Below are 27,013 nucleotides of genomic sequence, written 5' to 3' on the forward strand. Positions count from 1 at the left end.
TAAATGAGAAATCAAGTATAATAATTAAGAAATCAAGTATAATAATTAAGAAATCAAGTATAATAATTAAGAAATCAAGTATAATAATTAAGAAATCAAGTATAGCCCGAGACAATCAACGTGCCTCATCCTCCACTCTGTAATAGTTATAAACGTTATAGACGTTATAAACAATAAAATCCATGTGGAAATCGTTGTACAAACAAGATAGAAATAATAATCGAAACTCCGCCATGTTAAAATTCTAGAGTGGGTGGAGTGGTTTTATAGATGAACACAATCTAATGTCTTAATTAAATCTACATTTAATATTATGTAATTATTGATCAATGCATTTAGAAATGTTCCACATCACTTATTTTTATCAACAAGATGCACAGCATCCACACAAACCAAGGGTGCATCCAGTCAAAGAAAGCCAAGTCTTTACAGTACCAAACAAATTTCTTCAAACAAATGGCGCCAAGGAAAAGAGAACAAATTTACAAATATATTTCAATAAAAACATGTCAAAATTGTCTCTAAAACTGAATTAAGATGACTAATCTGGTTCCAAGCGTCCAAGTCTCGCGTAGCCAGACTACTATTCCACAATCTCTGAATGCTTTATAGAGTCTGGAACTACACCTCCCGAAAGCCGAGAAAGGAAGCTGTCATCTGTTCGGCATTTCCGATCAAAATGTCTTTCAAAATATCGTTTAAGGATGGTCCAGTGTACCCCATGCTAAAGGAGATAAGAAAGGAAGCACTGAAGAACCTTTCCTTAGAATGCAACCAGCTTTTATCATCGCTGCTGCTTAGTTGCTGTGCCGACGACACGCAACTTTATAATATCTGTATCCCCTATAAGGATCTGTTCCCCAATGACACCTTAACAAACTGCATCTCTGATATCAATGTCTGGATGTCAGAAAACTTTCTCCAGTTAAATAAAGGCAAAACTGAAATTCTACAGTAGCTATTTGGGGATGAACCCCACAGGGAATAAGTCTCTGCGAAACTAAAATCATATTCACTAAACTAAACCCTTGTTGTCATATTTGACATCATTTTCAGAAACATTACTAAAGTGTCCTTTTATAATTTAAGGAATATTGTTAGAGTACACCGTTTTCTCTCACAGGCTGACACAGAAAGGCTAATTTTATTACTAGCAGGTTAGACTATTGTAATGGCCTCCTATCTGGTGTCCCAAAGAAGAAAGTAGAAGTTGAACTACAGTAGTCCAGAATGCAGCAACACACGTACTGACCCAAGACCAGACGGAGAGAACACATCACACACATTTTAGTCACTTCACTGGTTGCCTGTTAGTTCTAGAATTGATTTTAAGGTCCTGCTGGTTTTTAAATCTATACATGGAAATGCACCTGCCTATTTATCTGAAATGCACCCTGGGTATACGTGCCTGGAAGAGCTCTCAGATCCTCTGGAATTGGTCTTTTAGAAGTTCCTGGCTATACCTAAAACTAAAAGGCACGGAGAAGCAGCCTTCAGCTATTATGGTCCTATAACGTGGAACAGCCTGCCTGTGAATCTACGGCTTTCTGAATCCACAGACAGATTTAAAAGAAATCTTAAGAAATCACATACCTTTTAGTATTGCTTTTAACTTGGTCATATCATTAATCCATTGTTTATTTCTGTCAATTCTTAAATTTAAATGTTTTTCTTATTTTCTCCATGAATGTTTTTATGTTTCTTCTATTTGTAATCTGTGAAGCACATTGGGTTGCACTTGCTGTATGAAATGTGCTAAACAGTTTTGATCATGTCACGTCACTCAGTTAGGAACATTCCTACAACAGACTATACCAGTAAGACGCCTAAGGGCGAGAAGCGAGCATACATTTGCCTCATTGGTGGCAGACTCACTGGCGCTTTGGCATGGGGGGTCAGATCCACATGGGATGAATTCTGTACTGGCCATATAAGGAGCATGATGTCACAAGACCATCTATGGGGATAATGAGTGACTGACGGTCACGAGACCATCTATGGGGATAATGAGTGACTGATGGGAAATGAAGTTTTCATAGTAAATGCGACCTGCAGTCGCAATGAACAGACCCATTAAATTTGCGATTCAAACACACCGAAAGGCTCTGAAATGCACTGTATGGGAGTGTACATCACTGCACTCTTTCAGGATAGACAAGGTCAGGTTTGTTAATCTGCGTCTCAACAAAGACACTAATTCCACTGCTTAGATCACCTGGCAGTTTGAATAAACTCTGATTGCACTGACCCAATGTTCCCTGGGGGGTTCTAAGGGAGGCTGGTTGGATTACATGGCCTTTTGAACGGGTAACGATTTCCATGTGTGTTTGTCCACATGTGCTCTTGACAGAGGCTGGGAGGAAATGGGATCCAGAAGTGACTTTTCACCACAGGAATGTGCGAGTCCCCCCGAAAGAGAGGAATTAAGAACTGATGGCAGGAAGCCGGAGAAGAGAAAAGGAGTGGGGCATATGATTATTGCTCACTTCTAGCCACCACTCTCCTGTCAGCCACCACAATGCAGCATGGATACACAAAGACATTAAACCACGCTCTACTCCAGATAGGTTTCCCTGATCTTTGGCATTCCTCAAAACAGTCTTTCAATCCCCCCCATCAATCCCAACATTTTAGCAGCCAAGGCCAGACTATAGATGGAGAGATTGAGGGAGAGAATAAAGGAGTGGGGAAAGGAACAGGAGATTTACTACAGGCTTTCTGGGGTTTTTTGGTCAGCTACAGGTATCAGCTGCAGCAGCCTGCAGACATCTGCGTGAATGACAATAAATGAAACATGGATACGGTAAGATGGAGTCTTTTGTGAGAGTTTTATACTCTTCTTATTCAAGCAACTTATTCAATGCCTTTGTGGAACAGACTGTGCTACTTTGACTTCGACTGTGCACCAGCCCAGTAAGAATCTGTTAAACACAGTGCAGGGCTTGACTGATAAAGATCTTACACTCTTGGCTAAAGGTAGCCCACCTGTTTGTAGGCGCTAGAGCTCCGGTCGAGCTTCTAGTCTATACACATAATTCATAGCAAGAATAAGTTCTCGCAAAGCTCCATATATATATATATATATATATATATGCATACATACATAGCGGTATATATACAGTATATATATTATTATTTTTATTTTTATTTATTTTTCCTTCTAAATCATTTTCAAGCCTTCAAAAACAATTACAATGGTTCCATAAGCACTCGCCTCATCCCACAATAAAGCAAAGGTCATGTTTAATGAAACAAGCAGCAGCCTGCCCACCGGGGATGTGTTGCCGTGTTGCCTGCGGCTGTCCTCAGCTGACTGCAAGTGAGTAAGCAGAGTGAGAGAGAGAGGCTATAGACTGCCTGGGGAACAACGCAGCATCGGCTCACAAATCAATAGGTGATGTGAAGCACTGAGAAAGGTAGCCCACTGTGATACACCAATAGACACCGTACTCTTCAATCTACTGCACCCCTGCATCTGTGTCCCACCTGTGGAACAGAGCTTACATACAACATAAGGGATGCGTAGGTGAGTCTCTTACCCTGAGCAGACTACCCATATGCTAATATTACCCTCAAGTGCACCAACTTCTCTAGGAGTGAAAGGAGGGAGCAGGCAAAGGAAACGCATACAGTATGTCTCTATTCAATGGGTGGGGCGATTAATCAACAGAGAGGAGAGCTGCTACTGTACGTGGTGGGCCTGTCTCAACATGGGTCTGTGCGGTGGCAATCATAGATATTAAAACATATACCGGTAGATCATTTAATTGGAGCGGAAGTGCCATAGGAAGCGATGAAGGCACGCTGCGTTGCTGCCCAAGTGACGTCACTCATGCGACCCCTCCATGTCTCTTGCTGTCACTCAACTGACTGCTAGCCAATCACAGGTGCGTATTTTCCATTACTTCAGCTCATGCTTCCGCTATGGGAAAATTGTGCCTTCAATTTTGACATGCGCTCCAGAGCCGGAAGAGGCTTTATACATTATATATGTTATATATTATTTTACTTTTATATGTCTATGATGGCGATGGACTCTTTTCCGCAGTGCATGTATACTTTGACAGAAGCACCCCAAGTGGAGGACATGGTAGGGGTAAACGAAGAACATGTCATGATTCAGGAAGTTGTTGTAGGAGGAAGAGGTGATCCATGAGTAGAACAGGAGAGTTGACAGGTAGTGCAACACTGCCCCCATGTGAGGAGAAGACATTTAAATGGTGAAAATGGCTCGGTTCTCTCCCTATCCTTCTCATTTTCCTAGCCCTGGCTAGCCCCCGCCCCGCCCGCCCTCTCCCTCTCAACACACACACACACACACTAACACACGCACAAGGCATCACACAGCCTTTAGTCCACATCTGGTCAAATCCGTCTTGATCTCATCTGCCTCAGACAACTTCCCCTTTACAGTGTACCCTGCCAGCTTATCAGTCAGCAGAAGTGAGCTTTATAGAAGAGCAAAATGAAAGGCAACACGGCATACAGTTAAGTAGTATACTGTAATAAGCTACAGTCAGCACTGACCTGCAGTCCAGAGATCATAGACATACCTGTGTGGATGAAGCTCTTAGCTGGCAGAGCGACCATCTTTGATAAGGTAGGGGAAAACAAGAAGAGAGGAGTGCATCGCTAATAGTATTCGGAGCCCGTTGACCTTTTCTCCTGCCGAGATGACTAGCTTTTGCTTTTTTGAAAGGGCAAGCGTGGAAAAATAGGAGCGAGTCCTTCCAAAAGGGCAAAAGGTAGGAGGTTAAGTGCTCGTAAAAATGCCATCTTTGTTCCTCATTCGTGTAAAGCTGATGGGAACACTCATACTCATCATTAACATGTTATAAATGATTTATAACAAAACTAGTCAAGTAAACATTTTTTTATGTTTAAGAATTAACAGGCTCTAACCCTGCAACCAAGATAAACTTGACTCAACCAACTAAGATTGTCTGGTGGTGCAAAGAGCCAAGCACACGGTAGAAAATTATAAAGTGCAGTCTTGGGCGTTTGACAGTGATGGACAGGTTGACCAGAAGTTTCCAAACACCTGTGGTTTTACTGACATGGCCTGTGGTTAACTGCAGTGTTGTGTCGGCAGTGGTGGAAAGTAACTAAGGTAAAGTAAAGTAACTAACATTGGCTTCCAAAGTTTGCAGGATTGCCCCGTTTTGGACAAAAAGCGCAGCATGCAATTTAAGTGAAATTATTCACACACTTTCCTACTAGGCTGAGGAATAAATCCCTCCCTTTTCACATTGGCCTGTTATAGCGCCACCAACAGATGGATTTTTGCAAAAACACTTTTTTGGAACTAAATGCCTCAAATCATCCAATTGCCATCAAAGGCGTAAGAAGAAATAGCACCCTTTTCACATTGTGAAAAGCCTATTATGGCGCCACCAGGAGGCCACAATAACCTGACCTGGCCTGGTTTTCTTTATCGTCCAATGCTCATGAGTGTTCATTTTGCTTCCTTGGCAACACTTGAAGCCTTGCTCTACCAGCAGATAAACTTTTTACAAAGGCAGCTACGTAGGTGTTTTTTCCATCCCTGCAGCATTTCAATTGCACAATTATTCACGGTTTCCACAAAGAATCCACACAATTATTTGCAATCAATTTGTTTCAGATGCACTTGGTCAGACGCATATCCATGTCCACACTGCAGATGAAGTTTAGTGCAACAAAACAATTCCAGCAATGTTTAAAATAGACAATTCTTATTTAATGGGTTCACTTCAGGGTTCTATAAAGCCTATTTGATCTGTTAATTCTTGGTTTTAGGGGCTGGGTTCATACATATTCTCTGTGGGTCATGACACACAACAATTGAATTGGATGCAATAACTGAACCACTGCTACAGGCTACAGGTGATTTTGGAGGGGTCTATACTGTACTGTAGATGGTAGGTGTGTCTACAAACTTAAGTGAACAAAATATTAAGTACACACTGTTGTACTGGTCTGAGTAGGCAGTCAATTGCAGTCATCTTTGACACCAAAACTGCAGTGCCCTGTAGGATTGCCATTGCCAATGACACAGACCTTAAAGGACGACTTTTCAACCTATCTTCATATAATTGGTCCTCACTAAGGTGATAAAATAGCACAATTTCTTTCCTACTTGGTCTGTGTCTCATAGGAGGGCTGTGGGCAGTTCCGAAACCCGTCTTCCAGTGACATCATCGTTTGAGTAGCGTTCAGGAATTCAACACATATCCAGAGAAGATCCATGAGTGTGTTCAAGGTGTGCGTGCGTGTGTGTGTCTGTGTGTGTGACTGTGTGTGTGTGTGTGTGTGTGTGTGTGTGTGTGTGTGTGTGAGAGAGGCTGCAGTCTCCATGGACCACTGTAATGCTTGTACAACTAAGAATGGTGCATTAACACAATTAGAGAACAAAAGAGATTACTCTATATATAGACATTGCTGTAGCAAAGCAAGAGCAACTCCAATTTAATGTGCTGTATGTAATATAACTATTAAATTACTGAATATTAGTTGCATATTTTATTCTGCCAGTTAAGATTTAAAGGTGATTGAGGTCAAAGGATTCTAAGGTGTACATTTCTTAAAGGACGACTTCACCCATTTTCAACCTATCTTTCATATAATTGGTCATCACAAATGGCATATCTTCATTTAATTGGTTCTCACTAATGTTCATAATAAATGATGGTACAATTTGTTCTACTCTGTGTCTCATAGGAGGGTTGTACTTGTGGACACTTAAGAAACCCGTCTATCAATGCCATCAACATGCAGATTCAGTTAGACACTCTCACGGACTCTGGATTAACCATTTATTCAATTTGGCATGTGACTCTGCTCCTGTCATATAACAGATTACCTGCACAAGCATGACACAAACTCAGTGTTTTACCGTACTTTTATAGGAATGCCTGTGATTCTCGCGGTTGCTGTAGAAGAGTGTTAGGTTTATGAGTTTTGTGTTGGTTGAGTCCATATTTTATGCTCATTTGTGTTTTTATGCTTATTTGTATTTTCATTTCAGACTTATGTGTTTCGTATACTCTGTGTTGTTTATTATTTTTATTAACTCAGGCTGTAAAGTTAGCATACTATAACATGCTAACTTTACAGCAATAGAAAGCCTGCAGTTTCTATTAGCTTGGATTTCCCATCGATGTCACTGGTAGGGTTTCTCAACTGTCCGTAACCCTCCTCTGACACAGGGTAGACAAAAATGCTACCATTTTATTGTGAACATTAGTGAGGACCAATTACCTGTATATGAAGATAGGTTGAAATGGGTGAAGTGGTCTTTTAAGCAAAGTACAGTATTAGTGAATAATTAATCTCGGGTTGCCAGACTGTTGCCTCTCCCAATATTCAAACGCTTCCGTCATACAGTCTGGAGAACGGCAGCTCTGACCATGAGTAAAATATAAGTGAAGCCTCCGGCCCCCCACTTCCGTTTCGTCTTTAGACAGTCACGCAAGTTTTTCCGAATATAAATCGAAATCATATAAGCATATATAGCTTGCTGCTTAGCAGAAATGGAAACAAAATGATAAAATGTAAAGATATTTTAAAATATATTTCCGTGATCGGAAATGGCAGCTTCCTTACCTCGGATTTCGGGAGGTGTTGTTCCAGACTCTATATACTAGCATTCGGAGATTGTGGAATAGTTGTCTGACTACACGAGAATTGTGAATTATTGAAGTCAAGGTGGTAAATGATTTGACAACACAATATGATGATTTGATTGTGTCGTACTAGGTTACACTACAAATTTCAACACATCCCCCAACAATAAACTTAATTACGTTAATTGATCTCGGCAAGCAGGCGCCGGCCTGTACTTCTCATCGGCTAGCGAGAGATCAACACCTAATCAGACAACACGCACACCATTATGTGTTTTGGATCTTCAAAATATGGGTTGAACAGGGAAAAACCTGGCATATACAGTAGTAATCATTATTTAATTAATCGTGGCGGTCTTATTTAAGAGAGAAATTGAACAAGATGATTTTTGTTACACTTCAGGCAAAGTACAGTAACTCTAGCTTAAACCGTGAAAGCTCACATGGAGATATGATGAATTCAAAACAGCATACCCTTCCCAGTAGACAAGGCATCCCCTACAGTGTAACACATTTCATTCAGCCTGAGTAGCGAGCTCTTCTTTCACTTCTTGTTCAGCGTGACAGCAGCTTTGTTCTTAAAATAGTCAGGCCTTGTGATTTAAATTCAGTCTTGAGTATTGAGAGAAATGAGACAAGATCAAAGAAGTCTCTTTAGACTCGCTTATTACAGAAGAGAGAGGCAGCGAAAGAGAAGGAGAGAAAATAGAAGTCTCGCTGGATCACAAGAGGGAAATTGTTCTCTGTACACTTCCAGCAAACCTTATTAGATAGAGCCACTGTGGCACTGGAGGAGATAATCTTTAATGTGCTCTTTAATGAGTGGAAAAATGTTTGTCTCTGGCGATTGAAGCCTCGCTGTGCAAATTATATCCAAATCAGTTCACTATAGTGTCTGTCCTCACTGATGAAAAGTGGCTGAGGGGCAGGATTCAATTAGTGCAGTAGATTGACACAATCAGAACATGTAATGGGTTTTGAGTTTCAAGGCCAGATTGTAGACTCATCTGTGACTGACAGAATGGCTTCTTTAAAGAACTGCAGATGTGAGGGGTCAATGTAGTACAGTTCTCAACCTCAGAGTCGGGGTCCCATGGTGGGCCGTGAGGATAGGGCCCCCAAATTTACAAAGCACAAATAATATTGAAAACAATCTTAAAAAAAGGTCACTGTATTTTCTTCTTTAAACATCAACTAAATGGAAACTATTTAGTTGTATACAAAAACATTCGATTCGTCGATTGATTCATCATAACATGTAATGCTCTGAAAATGGTCAGAAGGGGCCGTGGGCTGCATTCGAGCTTTCCAAGAGGAACCTGATCGAGTCCCACTTTGGGTATGTCATAATAGGCAAACATTCTGCAAATATTATAGCAGACCTTCCAAAGCATAATTGCAGTTTAGCAATTTGTGTTGAGACTTAGCTATTTTCATTATTTGACATACACAGTGGTTAACAACATTCCTTTTGTTTGTTTTTGTGTTGTTGTTGGGGAGGGTGGATTTGCACACACACACACACACACACACACTTTCTACGCAGTGTACACAATTTCTGTTTACACAGAACAACTCATGCAATTAGGGAGCGTCTTCACAGCCCTAATTAATGCTCTTCGCCTGTCTATTGTTTTCATTTTTCATTTCCAACATGCAAATGATGGCACTCTGGCAAATTAAACAACTCATGAAACAAATCTACCAACATGCAATACAATACAAAGACAAGACTAAATATTCACAAAAGCCTTAACTCGTTTATTGTGGCTAACTGTTGCCATGGCTGACAGCTCTGATTAAACTAGTCCTAACAGCTAATAAAAACAGCTATCCTACTGTCACTGCCATCCAGCAAAGCGAGGGTATTGATCTCAAATGGTCGTCTCAGTGAATTCTATGCAGTCACCACTGCCCGGCTTCTAGGTGACAGGTGAGCCCCCTCCATGCTAATGCTGTATGAAATCAGCTCATCTGCACCACCTGAGATGACTAACGACAGGCTGTCAGAACGGAGTGCAATCACAGATAAAAATCGATAGCCCCTATCCTTCTCCACTCTTCTCCTTTTAGCTCAATCTTTGTCTAGGACTCCCAGTGGAAGCATTGTAAACCCAGGTGCATAACATTAGATCACGCACCAGGCTAAATTATGGAGGTTCATCACAGCCCTAAAGCCAACTCCACATTGCAGATTCAGCTTGTCGGCAGGAGACACCCGACGACAAGCTCCACTGTAGTGGTTCTCTACTGTCTGCTCATCTTGTCATGTTTCAGTGCAGACTACTCGTGCAGTGTGAACTACTGTAGATACCGTATTCTCAATGTCAATTGTCAACTCTCAATTCATATACCAATTGATTGATTGATTAACTTAATTGTTTTGTTGCAAACAAGCCCAAAAGAAGCAACCAGTTTTATCACTATAATATGTTTTAGCCTATATTGCATCAGCTATTTTTAAAAAATCATGAAAGTAAGCCAAAATAAGCAACTACACTTCAGAAATAAGCCCAAACTAAAGCAACAGGCAACTATGAATATTAAGCTGTTACAGGAAAACTAGTCCAAAGTCGCTTATAATAAGCAGAACTGGCAACACTGCAGGCTGCTTTTTGCAATTTGCATGGGGGAAAATAATGTTTCGTCGGGCGACTGGTTTTGTGTTGATTAAAAAATGCTAGTCTACTCTGTTGCAATCTGGCAGTTTTAAGTAGTCTTTGGTGTGGAGTCACCTTAAGACAAATCTTGTGACAAATAGGCTACGGTAGGTAGAAGGGCGAAGAGCTGTCTTCACAAATACAGTCTTAATGTAGGAGTTGTGAGTATTTTACTTGATGCCTTGATTCCTGATTAGGTATTTATTTCCTTACATGGGCACTGACAGATGGACAGCTCTGAGGAGAGTGGACCAAGATTCAATTTAGAGGTCATGCAATAGGATGATGGGTCTATAACAATACATATTGATTTCTTAAAAGAAAAGAAAAGAGAAGGGAGAGAGAGAGAGATCGCAGCACTCAAAAAATGTGTTGTGGAAGTAAAGTTTAAAACACATTTTATTTTATAAAAACCTTTTATCTCTGCACATTATTGGTGATACTGATAAATTCACACCAACAGGACTTGCATCATGTTAATTATCTTCTTTATTTCTAGAAAATACTGCGTTTGCTCTGATGATCACTGTCAAGCAAAAGGCTCAGCAATCAATACTCAAGTATTTGCAAGAATGAATATTCTCAGGTGCTTCCATCTGGAACGACATCACAGATCAAAATGTTCCAAATGATTACATACCTACTGTATCCAAAACACACGTAGTTAACTGACAATAGTGTTTGGCAGGGCTGGAGAGCAGGCCTCAGTGTCCTAGTGTGCACAAAGCAGTAAACAGCGTGGTACGCGATTATATCTAAAATAATACAATTCTTTTAGGCAAATCAGTATTTAAATGAATCCCATCATGCCACCATTAGCCAGTGATTTATTTTATTTATGTTCCGTCATCGCTGCTAGCTGACAGTGGAAAGCGGGCCTGCATAATCACTGCTAATGAATTAAGCCCAATAGAACTGTCACATCTCATTTGGACTCATTTGCACATGATTGTGCTTGTTTGTGTTCCGTCTGGATGGGGGGGGGGGGGGGGGTGGTGAGAAAAGAAAAATTAGCTTTGACTGGCAAATCACTAGAATTAATGAATTTCATTCCCATCCCACTCTACCGCCTTCCACGTACTGTATACCACGAGAGAAATCAAAAACCTTCTCTTCCTTTTCTCTGACAGTAACCCTGTGTCAGTGGTAGAATGTTTCGGAGATGAGAGCAGCTGTCACATCTTTCTTTCTTTGGTACGTGTGTTCCAAAAGAAATCTCTAAAAAAAGCTTTCAGGTGCTGAACAAGAGGATACGTACATGAATAGGAGATGTTGTCCGCACACCGTTTAGTAGCTCTCAATGCAATTTTATTTGGTTATGGATGACGTTTCGACCCCAACTGGGTTTTCGTCAGGTGACGAAGACCCAGTTGGGGTCAAAACGTTGTCATCCTTAAGCAAATACATTTGCATTGAGAGCTACTAAAGTGTACTAAACATGTTCTCTGGAGCCCTTCTCCTGAATTATTATCATGGTGTATGTAATAACTTCAATCTGCCACAAAGGGGAAATGATTAGGATGAGGGTAATGAAGGGCTTCCAGTGGAGCCCTGAATGATGGCATCTCCCAAAGAAACTGTCTTTACTTTCTTAATTGTCAGGCAGACACACCATTGTTTGTAATCTTACATATTGTACTTGACTACCATTGGTAGAAATAATGTGTAAGGTTGGACTGGAACAGAACAGGCTAAAATCTTACAAGTATTGTAATCTTTGGATTACCTGGTTTTATTACAAAATAAAGTAACAAAAACTAATTGGATCAGCTGTTCCATAGAGTAATACTGAAGAGTGTTGATCCCGCTTACCCATTATTTTACCATTATCTCTCTCTCACACACACACACACACACACACACAGACACAGACACAGAAGCTATACCGCCAAACAAGTTGAGAAAAGTCTCCAAATTCCTACAGTACTTAATCAACACAGATTTGTTTGATAGCTCCAGTGGTGGCCTTATATATGTTTCAAGCCTCGTTTATAAAGACATGAATTCCCTTGCAGGAGCAGAAGACCAAACTATTCAAGCGTTATAGAAATTTTCAAATTAGGGAGCGGCCTATTGTGAGCGACTGCGGCAACCACACTTTGCCAAAATTGCGACTTTTGTAGTTATTATTATTAATTATTAAAATGATGACGTCATGAACCTCACGATCCTTAAGGCCGCCCCTGGATAGCTCACTCTGTCAATAGAATTTCCCACTACAGGACATCTCTCTCAGCAGCTAATTAATCCTACACAATACCTCCACCAGCACAAAAGGAGAAACACCAGGACAGATAAAAGTGAGTCCAGTAGTGTGAGTCCAGCTTAAGTCAACATTTCCCTTAAATGGTAAAGAAAAGCTAGCCTAGCACATTAATAAGGACAAATGTATTATAATTAGGGCTGCACTGCAACAGCTATAGCTTTTAAAAGCCCTCCACAAGTCTTCCATCACATCGGCAGTGCTGTCTCTGTGCCTCTGGGGCTGCCTTCACGGCCAAGCTGATCCGTCTCTACCCTGGAAGGACCAGAATAGAGGAAAATCTGGAGCTGTTCACCCTTGTGTAAGCCACCACGTTTCAATCTCAATTAACTGCCTGGGGAATTGATCTTGACTGAATGGAAGGAATTATGCAGAGTAGTTGAGGTAAAGCTGAATTATCTGCCAGACCAGGCCTCACCAGCTTAAAGATAAATGTCCCCATTAATGGATGGGACCGTGACATGTGAATACTTTTTTGTATTGTTTGGTAACTTCATACTGTGGGCTGTATTTTGCGTGTCTTAAGGACCAGGTCTTATTCCCTAACTTGAGTAAACTAAAGACCTGGAGGCGTGATCAATGCTCTTTGGCCACTCAGAATAGCCAAATGCCATTGATCACACCTCCAGGTCTTTAGTTTACTCAAGTTAGGGAATAAGACCTGGTACTTAAGACACGCAAAATACAGCCCTAAATGTGCAGGCATGAAAGTACAATATATAACGTTAATATTCACAGTAATATTCACAGGAACGCACATAGGGTCTGAAAAAGATCCCAGTGTACAGGATCTACCCCAGTACAATCTGTAGTACGGATGCCTCCTGAGCGTCTCCCTAGGGACTCTCGCTGCACGTTCCATTGGGAGGAGAACCACTGGCAGACCAAAGGACCAGATAGGGGGATTAGATCTCCACACTGAACTTGAAATGCCTCGGGATTCCTGGCTAATGTTGCTCAAGTGGGAAGTCTGGGAAACGGTTGCCCCCGTGACCAGACTCCTGATAAGCGGTTTAAGATGGATAAAAGAGCATTATGAGTGCTTATAACTGTAATTATACGGTGTTATAAGATTACAATGCTTTTATACTTGACCTTAAAAGTAATTATAAATTGCTTTATATGGGGGCACGGTGGCACAGTCGGTACTCGGTAGCGACAAGGTCCCGGGTTCGATTCCTGCTGGGGGCGTGTTTTCTCCTCTGCATTATAATCAGCACCCAGACCCCTAGGTGGGGTTGGCGAAAGGGCCTTTCTGTGTGGAGTTTGCATGTTGTCCCCGTATCCCCTAGGGTATAGGTACCTAACCCCCACAAAAAACATGTAGTAATCCTGGTCTCTATACTGCCAGTCAGCCGGGGCACCTGATGGCGGGGAAAGGAACTGTAAAATGTGTATAATGTGTTCCTTCCACGGGTAAACGATCCCCCCTGTCAGGAGAAGAAGTGGCCTGCTCACTCCTCATGTATTGGAGGAAGCATGAGCTCAGTTCGGGGCTCTCCCAAGGATCTCGATTATTGAAAGGTCATTGATTGGAATGCACTGATTTTATTGAATGACACATTGAAAGCATTTTATGATTTGATGTGAAATTATGTACAAAATTAATTGTAATTATTCTAATTGTCATATTTATTCGATTCTTATAGTTTTCAGTGTTGACAACTCGAGCTTCATCTATGTGAGAAGTTTCGAAATAAATACACGCGTTGAGACCATCCAACTTCATCGTCATTTCATAACCGAGGGCAGCTACACTAAGATTTAGACTTTAGATGTAGCTGTATTGTATTGATTCTGACCCTTGTAATGATTCTGACGAATGAATCATTACAAGCGTCAGAATCAATAAAATACATCTACGAGAGTATAAATCTTAGGCTACCCCGATGTTTGCTAGAACCAAACAACATTGAACAAAACAGTCATTTCTATTGCTAGTAGGCCTCTATAACGGTAATACAATACCACCCGTCATTTATAAATAATGTACTCGGCTCGCCCGTCCCATGGTCTCTCAACCATGACATTTTTGGTCCGAAGTTTAGAACGTCCCATGGGGAACAGGGCTTGTAGGGCACGGGGGACCATGGGAGTCGAGTATGATTTTGCAACCATGCAACATTTACCCTAAAAAACACGTCAACTCAATGTCATTAAAAGTTTTTCCAAATCCCTCAAATCACTGAATATTCCTTTAACACCAGAACATACATTCATGAACATGACACCATACTCATACCCAAAATTAATCTTAATGTCTGCAGCACACATTCAAGTGTATTAAAAATGTATTAAAGCCAGCATGCTAGATTTGAAAATAACATATTTTGGGCGATGATCTGGACATCCCGGGAGAAAGACAGTAGAGAATATATACAGCTGGTAATTACATGCCATGCTACTCTTTCATTGGTGTAGGTAGAAATCTAACTGCGTACATATAGCCATTATTAGGGCTAGGGATTGGTAAATGGTGCATTTATATATATATATATATATATATATAGCGCCTTTACAGAGATTGTGCATTACATTCACCCATGCAAGGCATCAACCTGCACATCGGGAGCAATTAGGGGCTCAGCGTCTTACTCAAGGACACGTCGACCCAAACTCTGGGGAGCCAGGTATCGAACTGGTAACCTCACAGTTCCCTTCCAGCTGCTCTACCAGCCACTCTAGTCTGGAGTCACTGCCGCCCCGGATTGAGAATAATTGCAACTTTCTGTGTTGATTTTGTGATTGTGCCAAATGTCTGGTGGTACGCTACAGTACTAAGTATTGATCTGTCTGGCTATAACAGAACTGCTGAATCAGAGTAAGAGTTTGTGCAAGACAAAACTAGGTGACAACTTTTTCAAATAAAGTAGTCGGTTTAATTTAAGGTCCCTCCTACCCCTGTCCACAGACTTGCTATCTCTCTCTCATATCTCCCTGTTGTATTCTCCGGCATATGCGTTATGTTACTGTGACAACTATACATTCATCTATAATGTACAACAACTTTGAGATGTAATTTCGTGTTTTTGTAGTGTATTACGCATTGTACACACAGGGACACCTTGTTCGCTGGTTCCCGATGTCTTCTGATACCTCTGAATTGAAGCAGCCAATCTGTTGGCTTGTGATAAGTATAAATTACTGTTTCTGAGTAGAAAGACAGGCTTAGAGAGAGAGAGAGAGAGAGAGAGAGAGAGAGAGAGATCTTTTGGCAAGCCTGTATTTCCCTTGTGTCCATCTGGCTGCCTGTCACTCATTTTCCTTTTGAAATATCAGTGGCATGCTCCAGGAAGAGGTTTAGAAGACTTCATTTCTTGCATGAGTAAATTTACAAATACCAATACCTTGCTGTACTTAAGACTTGAGCAGAGAGAGAGCAGCAGACTGGGAAACCGCAACAGAGGTTTTGGACCCAACCCTGTCACGCTTTGTTGAGAGTTTTAGACCCTGCCTTTGCATGCAATGTGACATGGGAAAAGAGAGAGAGAGAGAGAGAGAGAGAGAGAGCCACTGAAGCCAGAGTGGAGTGCAGTAGGAACACATACTCATTGACTATGGAATCAGTGAATCATCATGGGCCCAGAGGTTTCCACATAATGTTGGAATGCTGCCTGGGTGACTAGTAGTTCCTAAGTGATTTCCATAACAACCAAAAGCTCCATTAAATTGGCAAAGCGCTGCTGATGTCACAGCAATGAAGCTTCATGGAGAGCCTTTAAATCCTATGCTTCTTTGAAGTAGGTGTTGTTTAACAGTATTAAACGACTTTGGTGGATAATTGCGAACGCAGTGAGCACTTACTATGAGACCTAGCAGATCATGTCTGTCTGTGTGTGTGTCTGTCTGTCTGTCTGTCTGTCTGTCTGTCTGTCTGTCCCGCTTTTGTGCCCATATATGGAGCTGAGTGATTTGTGTCACCATGACTCAGCCATAACCATATAAGGAGTCCCCAAAGCAGCTATACGTCCAAAACCCAAACATGTACGAGCTGCGTTCGCTTCCCGCGTTTGCTACTGGTGTCTCAATAATGAATGCGCTACAATGCTAAGAACAAACAGTTCTAAAACAATGAGAGGAGAAAACATACGATAGGATGCAGGATTGTTTGAAGAGTTGGGCTTATTAAGAGAGATAGAATTGATTGAGAATCTGAGATTCACAATTATCACAAAATAAGGTGCTGAACTCCACAACAGTGGTATTTAATGTAGCCAAACAGGATGTGCTGAGGTGTAATTAGTTTGAGAATTTATAGGTAAACATCACCCCCCTGTGGCCAATACCAATTATCAGTGGGCACTCACTACAGCAATTACCCCTTAACCCTGATCTTAAAAGGATGCTTCACTGGGCAGAGGCATATAATGAGACAGACACAGCTGGCGAAAATAATTTAATTACTCATTGCACTTCAGGTCTACCGTCTAGTATATTTTCTACAACATTTTCTGAGATTTGTGAAGAGCCACACTCCATCAACTCTTGTAACATCAACTAAAAAAGGTGTGCAGTGTTTAGCCACATAGCTCATTGCTGCCCTTGACCTGTGAGTTTAATTTATAATCACTTTACAGCTCAAATAATTACCAAAGCAGAGTCACTGAAATAAACTAATGAATAGGAGTCATAAGGGGAAAGTTTTTGGCACAAAGCAGTATTATTGATTTAAGGTAGGCCTAATAAGGAGCGCATAGTTAGTACCTATCTGGGGACTCCCCAGCTAAATGAGGGAGTTGATAACCAAATGGACCCTTATTAGATCTTTAACTATTGAGAGTGTAAAATGAAACCTTAGGGGTCCATTTGGTTTCATTTTACACTCTCAAGAGTTCAATTATTGTTAAACCTCTGCATTACATAATTTACAAGAAGTCTACACAATTAGAGAATGTAGAATAATTGTTATTTTGATCAACGTTGGCCTGTTATCTCTTCTAATGGTACCATCATCAATACAGCATGGAATTGTGGACAAAATCTTATCCAATGACAACATATTTTATGTTTTAGGTCTAAGAGGCCAAACCACTGATTGCTTACATGCAATACTGTAACATGCTTTGAATGGGCACTATAGCTTACTGTTGGACATGTGCAGGTGAAGAACTGTTTTCAAACACAGCATGTGAGGAGATCAACCTGAATTAAACATTAGATAATTTCTTGAATCTTACGGTGGGCCTCCATTTAAGTTCTCCTGATGCTTTCTGCATAATGCATTTCAATGACACACTTCTACATGGTGTGTGTGTGTGTGTGTGTGTGTGTGTGTGTGTGTGTGTGTGTGTGTGTGTGTGTGTCGGGGGGGGGGGGGGCTTGAGGGTCAAAGGAGGACTAAGTGCAAATTGATGTGACCCTCTCAGCACAGTCTTGGTCCCGGTAGAGATGTCTGAGGCTATGGATCATTCATCAATCATTGACAAGAACGTTTGACGAGAAATGAGTCGTAGCTTAATGACGGTGTGGCAGCGTTTAATGGCTATTGGAGACATGCTATTAAAAACGTTTTTTTTTTTAATGATGACTCTGTCTGTGAAGTGCTCATCTGCTGCCATAAGTGGAATGTGTTTAACAACGCTAATACATTCCTGTGATCTGAGGGATGAATTCAACTATTGATTTTCTTTTCCCCCTCTCCGTTTAATCACTGGCGAGAGCTACCGAAACAAACCCAGACACTTTTTAGCAGTGCTTTTCATTCATCCAGACATTGATTCACGGCATGCTTCAGATTACCCAGCTTGCCAGTCAATAGTATTAATAGTATTTCAGCTATTTCAAATATTACACGATTGGTTGGGGAGTCAATGCAGAGCACAGTGTCTCTGAGCGAATGGGGGATTCATTCATTCAAACATTTATATACGCTCGAAAGAAGATAGACCGGGCACCTAGGCTAATTCAGCCTGACAGAAGATAGACCGTGCACCTAGGCTGTTAATTCAGCCTGACAGAAGATAGACCGTGCACCTAGGCTGGTAATTCAGCCTGACAGAAGATAGACCGTGCACCTAGGCTGTTAATTCAGCCTGACAGAAGATAGACCGTGCACCTAGGCTAATTCAGCCTGACAGAAGATAGACCGTGCACCTAGGCTGGTAATTCAGCCTGACAGAAGATAGACCGTGCACCTAGGCTGGTAATTCAGCCTGACAGAAGATAGACCGGGCACCTAGGCTAATTCAGCCTGACAGAAGATAGACCGTGCACCTAGGCTGTTAATTCAGCCTGACAGAAGATAGACTGTGCACCTAGGCTAATTCAGCCTGACAGAAGATAGACCGTGCACCTAGGCTGGTAATTCAGCCTGACAGAAGATAGACCGTGCACCTAGACTAATTCAGCCTGACAGGGTTCCAGTGACTGCGGGTTCGCGTCCCGATCCCAACGAACTTTGCTGCTTGTCTTCCTCCCATCTCTCTCCACGTTTCCTGTCTACCTACTGTACGTACATCTATCAATAAAAGGCACAAAAGCCCCAAAAATATCCTAAAAAGAAAAGAATATAGACCTGATGCCTATGCTTGCTTGGTACCTTTCTTTTATTCCCCGGGCCTCTACACACCAAATCTTTCCCCTGAAAGTGGCTGACCTATTAAGCCCACAATGCGTCGCAACGGGGTGCTATTCATGTAGTTAGTCTAAGTAGAGTACTGCATGGTCCAAGAGCATGTGCTTGTTTGGCATGTAATGTAATGTATGCACAAAACTAAAGAACGAAGATGCGCCTTTATGCAATTCATCTGAAGAAAGGGATTTTCAGGGAGCTTTTAAGCACTGCAATGATTTTAATTGAGATGATTTGTAAACCCATTGCCAATTAGATTAGAAGTAATGAATTTTCCTATAAAAAGGTAACGGCCATCTTGGGACTGGTTTAATTATACCACATTCTCCACCGTGTGCTGGTGGGTGAACTAATTCTCTCTGCTGTCAGCTCTTTACAGGTCTATAGAAAGCCTGCAAATATACAAAACCTGAAGACAACGTGCTATAATGATTTGTTTATGAGTGATTGTGGTTACCCTTGCTTTTTCGCTATTTCTGCTCTGCATCAGAACAAAAATCAATACTTTTCAGAACTGTGTGTGTTTATCAGTCATACCTTGTTACTTCATGCATTGGGTCTCCACCAGGCTTTCCACACATTGGTCTGTCAGACAGGGGCTTCGCTTGAGGCAAATGACGACTTGTGGGTTTTCTTGCCATGTCTTCAACAAAAAAGCAAAAAGTAGTTAAAGGACAACTTTAGTTTTTTTCAACCAAGGTTCATGTTTTAGGTTGTTATTAGAGTAAGTAAAAGGTGAGTGTTAATTTTCTTTCATTTGCTGCTTTCTTTTGTTTTGGGGATTTTAGCTGTTTTTGACAGGGGGGCGGGGGCATTCGAGCATGGGGCTAAATATGTATTTTTTTACAAAATATTATGGCGATTCATTTTTTTATTATTTACTATAGTCCTAATAAACCCCAAGAAATTACATCTGACCACAAAAGATCACGGGATCTATTGAATGGGACAAACTGACATATTGAGCCTATACACACAGTATAAGCCTTCCCCCAGGAGGCTACCTTCACATTCAGTAGATCCTGTGATCTGCTGTGGCCAGATGTAATTTCCTGGGGTTTATTAGGACTATAGTAAATAATACAAAAATAAATCACCATAAAATGTTGTAAAAAAATACATATTTTGCCCCATGCTCGAATGCCCCCGCCCCCCTGTCAAAAAGAGCTAAAATCCCTAAAACGAAAGAAAGCAGCAAATGAAAAAAAATTAAGACTCGTCTTTTACTTTCTCTGATAACAACCTAAAACATGAACCTTGAAAAAAACTAAAGTTGTCCTTTAAGTACGTTAACTGAGGCCTAATGTTATCTAACACATTCAACCTCCAATAGGACCGTACTACTATTGCATGCGCACTGTGTGTGTGTGTGTGTGTGTGTGTGTGTGTGTGTGTGTGTGTGTGTGTGTGTGTGTGTGTTTATCAGTCATACCTTGTTACTTCATGCATTGGGTCTCCACCAGGCTTTCCACACATTGGTCTGTCAGACAGGGGCTTCGCTTGAGGCAAATGACGACTTGTGGGTTTTCTTGCCATGTCTTCAACAAAAAAGCAAAAAGTAGTTAAGCACGTTAACTGAGGCCTAATGTTATCTAACACATTCACCCTCCAATAAACCTTAGTCTTCAACACCCCCTCCCATCCCCCCAACCCAGATCATTCATCAAAAGCACAAAGTGCTCTTTGATTAAAACTGCTGTGAGCAATGCATTACAGCTGACAAATAGCCTCCCTCTTATCCCTCGCGCCAGCCTTACGATAAAGCTCCATCCCCACACTGCACCTAATAGGGGCTACTGTCACCTCATAGAGACCTAATTTAACACGTAATGTGTGGTATAAATTGAATAATGATGGCTTTCTAATGGGAAACAGTCACCCCCGAAGTGTCTTTCCTACTCCCAGTGGCACATTTTCTGTGTGTGGTGTGTTTCAGAATGGGATCTCGTGGGAGTGGAGCGAGAGAGGCCTACTAACAGTCCACTGAGTTTTGTTGTTTTTAGGGTAATTTGTTTTACCTCTATCCCTTAGGCAGTGCGTACACACACACACACACACACACACACACACACACACACACACACACACACACACACACACACACACACACACACACACACACACACACACACACACACACACACACACACACACACACACACACACACTACTGTAGGTACATGTACGTATAGCCAGTTATACCTATTGTCGAAATGAACACTTTCACAGTGAATAGTTACATAGTTTACTGTAAGAAAAACAAACCTCTTATGTCAATTAATAAACAATAATACCTTGCATACACTACAATAACTCTTGAGAATGAAATAAGCGCTTTTGTCTGACTTTTGATGACAGCAGAGGTGGAGGCCGGTGATAGTGGCTGAGACCTCCCCACCTCAAGCCTTGTCATTCTGTCATTGCTCGGCATGAAACACAAAAGCATGGATGTATGCAACCACAGATGCACTGCCGTTCTGCACACAATAGGACCGTACTACTATTGCATGCGCACCGTGTGTGTGTGTGTGTGTGTGTGTGTGTGTGTGTGTGTGTGTGTGTGTGTGTGTGTTTATCAGTCATACCTTGTTACTTCATGCATTGGGTCTCCACCAGGCTTTCCACACATTGGTCTGTCAGACAGGGGCTTCGCTTGAGGCAAATGACGACTTGTGGGTTTTCTTGCCATGTCAACAAAAAAGCAAAAAGTAGTTAAGCTATACTGTAAATGTAGACAAGGCAAACTTAGATAGCAGTAAAATCTGAAGATCTACCCTTATTTCAGGATGTCTTCTATCAATTGAAAATTGAAATTATGAGTAAGCATCTATGACAAAGGGCCATAAAATATGACTTACAAAAACAGAGTTTCAAATTGCGTCTAGAATTATCTTCTATCTACAAATAAGTGTTTGTTTCATGCAGGTGATTATATTGTTCTAGTGTTGGAGAGTTTGGAAGCACTCGTTTTCAATATGTTACTTAAAATAATCACCTGTACAGAATTTCTTGACAGAAAGTGGCTCATACTCATAGTTATTTCTCATTATTCACAGGTAAACAACACAGCCTGCTAGCTTGCCCTGCTCTCACACTTCCTGTGTCGTCTACTCTTGTGGGTAGGCAAGGCAGTGTAACCATTCACATTAGTTTGCCGCCTAGCTTATCATATTTATTAATTTACCCATGTGACTTGCCGCAGTCAATTTTATTGCTTAACATAACCGTGTGTGTGTGTGTGTGTGTGTGTGTGTGTGTGTGTGTGGTAACTGTGGTGTGGTTAATGTTAATGTTCTATGAGCAGGGCCTGGCTGTAAACAAGTTATTGAGCTTAGTCCAGTTACCGTGGGTAAATATAGTAACTTTGCTTTGCTTTGGTGTGGCTGGCTGCTCACCGGCGCCGGCTTTTCCACGGGGTGGAGGCGGCATTTCTTCGGTCTTCGGGGCCGGGATCGGTGGTGTTATTATTTTCATCGCTAGTGCTGCTACACGGGTAGTTTCAGTCTTTTCTTTATTTTTATTACCTCCTAACCACTTTCTAATGTCCATTTTCTGCTGTCTCTATGTAGGCTCCACAGTCCACAGCGAAATTAGGTTTTCGCGCTTTGTTTCCACTTCCCGGTGGGTGTAGCCTAGACTCGAGGACGTCACTAAACAGCTCCGTGGTGCTGAGTCTGCTGACTGCGGCAGCAGCGCCGCAGCGAGCAGGTGATTTTAAATTGGGATTAGATGGGAGCTCGCTGCAACGAGCAAGATACAATTATATGCTATATTACTGGGGGGGGGGATGTGTGTTTCGATACGTTTATTGTGATCTCTATGACAATTATAATATTCCGAATATATTTTTGTTATTTTTGTTATTTTCATAACTTTGCATAGAACATAAACTGAGGGTGCACATTCAGACAGGAGCAATGGAGCAATAGTCTGCTGGGAAGCCCTGCAGTCAGCTTCCCTCTCAGACCACCTCTCACTGCATTTGTCCATGTCAACCTGCTTGACAACCTTCTTCATTCCTTCATTGAAAATGAGCTTGCTCATCCTTCCAGAGGTCGAGGCAGGAGGTGCTTTTTATGTACAGTAATTGCTTCTTGAAGTTCTCACTTGAATGGCCTTAGGATTTGACAGCCTGCCTGGCAACAGATATTTTTTTGCAAAACATTTTATGAATGGAGGTCAGTCAATAGCTTGTTGGACTGGCGGATATTAACAAAATAAGAAGTAAAGGAAAAGAAAAGCTGCTGACTATCACTGATGGACAGGTTCAGATATTACAGAAAGCCAAAAATTCTTAAATAACAATTCAGACCTCAGAATCAGCCAGCAGGTTGTCTGCAGGTCTTAAATATTGTGTTGTGCTTGAATTAGGTGGGTATGTGTGTACACAATTCAGAAAGAATGAAAAACATTACTAGCCTACTATAGGAACGGGTGAAAATAAATCACAGTTAACATTATTTTTCATTAAGCTACTGAATTGGAATCCGTATCACCAAAATATAAACCAGAGACATGAATACAAATAAATTACAGTCACCTTAGGTGGTACCAAAATCTGACTCAAAAACCTCCACTACACATCTCAAATAGAACAGAGTGTCAAGTATGATAAAGAACAACCGACTATGGAGGGGTCAAAGCACACAAAATCCCAAAATGAAAGATATTCCACTTTGCTTTGTGTTATCACACTTTGTTTCTGTTGTTATTCAAGTTGCATGTTCGTTCCTCTCATGGGACCCTTGTCAAGTCATCCGTCATCCTAATTGGGTGTGTTTAGAGAGCAACTGTTGTGTCTGACAGAGATTACACAATTTGGTTTGTTTTGCTCAAAGTTTTGACTTGTGTAAATGTATGTGTCCTCTTGTAATCTAGCACCTTCATCTCCCTGCGCCTTGGAGCACAGGCAGACACAGCTTTATTGGAAGCTAGCAGCAGCGGCGATTGGTTTTGACAGCAGCTTGGTTGAAATGTTATTGGGTATGGAAAGATGCAACAAAAACATTATGCTGGAACGCTGGTCATGGAGGGACATCTCAGTGCATGCTACATTCTGCATCGGCTTCCTTATAGAATAGATTAGTTGACCCACTTCATTGAAAAAACCTTCCACAAAGTATTCTACTCTTATTTGTATGCCTAATGACACACCAGGGTTAAAGTGGTTAGCATACATAAGTTTTGTAACATTCACACAAGGTAAGTGTGAATGTGTGCAGAACCATTCCACATACAACACAAAGTATTTGCCTTTAAAGTTTAAACACTGTAAAAGTGTTAAAAGCAGAGTTAAATACCCTTTTAAATAAGGTGGGTATTCCATAAAAAAGGAAGTTAGAGAAGTAGAGACCATGCCAGGTCCCCTAAAACAGGGGTTCTCAACCTGTGGGTCACGACCCCCCAAATTATTTTGGTGGTTCCCCAAATTATTATTTTGTAACTGAATGGCTGGAAAAATGGAAATGAAGAGTTTACATAGTACATACATAAACTTTCCTTAATGATTATATCTGGTTTCAGTATTCATTTATGATATATTCTCTCTATTATTAAGGTTATTTTTTAAGTCCGTTTGTATTGGGGTGGGGAGTTGAGAACCCCTGCCCTAAAACGTAATGTCTGTGAAACTAAACCACATTGATGGAGGGGAAAAAGGTAATCTTGTTAACTCTGCAACTCTTCTTTGAAGAAGAATTTGACCCAGAACGTAGTTAACGTACCAAACCTGTGGTCCCCAACAAAAGAAGGTGGCTTTGGGAAGGGACACACCATACAAATCGAATTCCTGTACAAGTTTACTGTACATGGGTCTGCAAGGAATATAATTCATCCACAAAAATATATTGGAGGAAATAATCCTTGAATGTTGGTTTCTGGAGGAAAATGGAAAACAGGCTGTAATTGAACAAAGTACTTTTTATTGAGTCTGGAAGCAATACAGCTTTTATCTTTAACCCATTTAGGCCTCATGCCGATTCTAAACACACCTAAAACCTAACTTAAGGTTTCTGAAAATCTTCAAATTCTTATAACGTATACAATTGGCATGGTTGTATTTTAATTCATTAATAAAATTTTGAACTGGTCATTTTACATGTTTTCCCCCAAGGCAACAAGTTATTAGCCTGGTTTCCAGCCTGATTCACTGCTTATGCAGCAAATTAAGCTGTAAAATATGTTATTTTCAGGTAGATCTATTTGCGGTAAAACATTTTGTGGTCAGCTCAGCTGGTCTTCAAGACAAAGTTTTGATGCTGTATTTGTGCGTATGCGTGTGTATATGTGTACGCGTGCGTACAGAACCTAAGGACATATTTCCAGGTGTGTCGTTGGGGTAAGGTAGGGGAATGCAAACAAACCATGCACACCACCTGCAGAAAACAGAGACAAACATCTCATTAGAATATTACCCACATGCAAAAACAGAACATCTGGACACCCACAGCAACTCACATGGGTCCACACAGCAGATGTTTGTGTATGCTTATGTACATGCAGGGGAATGTAAGTTTGTGTCAGAGAGAGAGAGAGACACTGTTGGTAGAACACACTTCCAGAATCCCTACTGGCCAGCCGTCACTACCATCCCCCCTCCCCCTGTCTCTACCTTCCCAGGCTGCCCTCCAGCTGCTTGATATCCCAGTGGTCTGCTGGTCACCTCAGCAGCATATGTCAGTGTTTGGTTTGGTGAGCCGAGTGCAGATCTGAGGGTCAGCCTTTCATCTGGTCCTTTGATGGGCCTGGCCTCACTGGAAAAGCACGCACACACACACACACACACACACACACACACACACACACACACACACACACACACACACACACACACACACACACACACACACACACACACACACACACACACACACACACACACACACACACACACACACACACACACACACACACACACACACACACACACACACACACACACACACACACACACACACACACACACACACACACACACACACACACACAATCAATAAAGGCAGAAAAGCCTAAAACAAATCTTTCAAAAAGAAATGTTGAATACCTACCAACAGTCCTAAAAAATGTGAATCCCTACTCTCCTATCAACCCCCCCCCCCCCCCCAATTGTTTACTGTACATATTTATATTTTTAATTTCTAATTGTTTATATGATGTTTGTCATTAAATGTTTTGATGTACGAAGGACCCCAATGGAAACAACTAGCCATAGTGCTTTCTTGGGTTTAAATCCTCCAGAACTTTTATTGAATTGTACTCTCCTGTCCTCTTTGCAAACGGTTAATTCAATCAAGCTGTGGTTCCAAATCAAAGGTGAATTTCCATTCAAATAACTTACTGTCTTGCCTTGCATGCTCCAGTCGATACAGAATATAAGAGATCTAAATATACATCAGGACTTACTCTTCCCCTGATAAGAGAAACAAGGCCTGTTGAGACCATCAGCTTTTTGCCCTGATGAAAAGCACCATCTGATTTACCATCGCTGCTAATTGGAATGCCACCGTGCTAATTAAATCAAGGGGCCACCTGGTGTGTGATTTGCCGTTAAGTGCGTGCGTGCGTGGTGGACTGTGTTTGTCCTATATGAACTATATTGCTAGTTATATCAACATTCCACATGATATTCCAGTTTATTTATATTATCTCCATACTGTACCCTAATGTTAAATTGCTGCCCTGAGGGCAGCATTTGAATGCTGGTCTCAGGGCAGCCAAATGATACACCAATGTTTAATTGCTGCCCTGAGGGCAGCTTTTAAATGTTGGTCTCAGGGCAGCCAAATGCTATACAAACACCAATGTTAAATTGCTGCCCTGAGGGCAGCTTTTGAATGCTGGTCTCGGGACAGCCACATGCTATACATACCCGTTAAATTGCTGCCCTGAGGGCAGCATTTGAATGCTGGTCTCAGGG

This window comes from Protomyctophum bolini, assembly GCF_963924005.1.
Source record: "Protomyctophum bolini genome assembly, chromosome: 13".
Classification (NCBI taxonomy): domain Eukaryota; kingdom Metazoa; phylum Chordata; class Actinopteri; order Myctophiformes; family Myctophidae; genus Protomyctophum; species Protomyctophum bolini.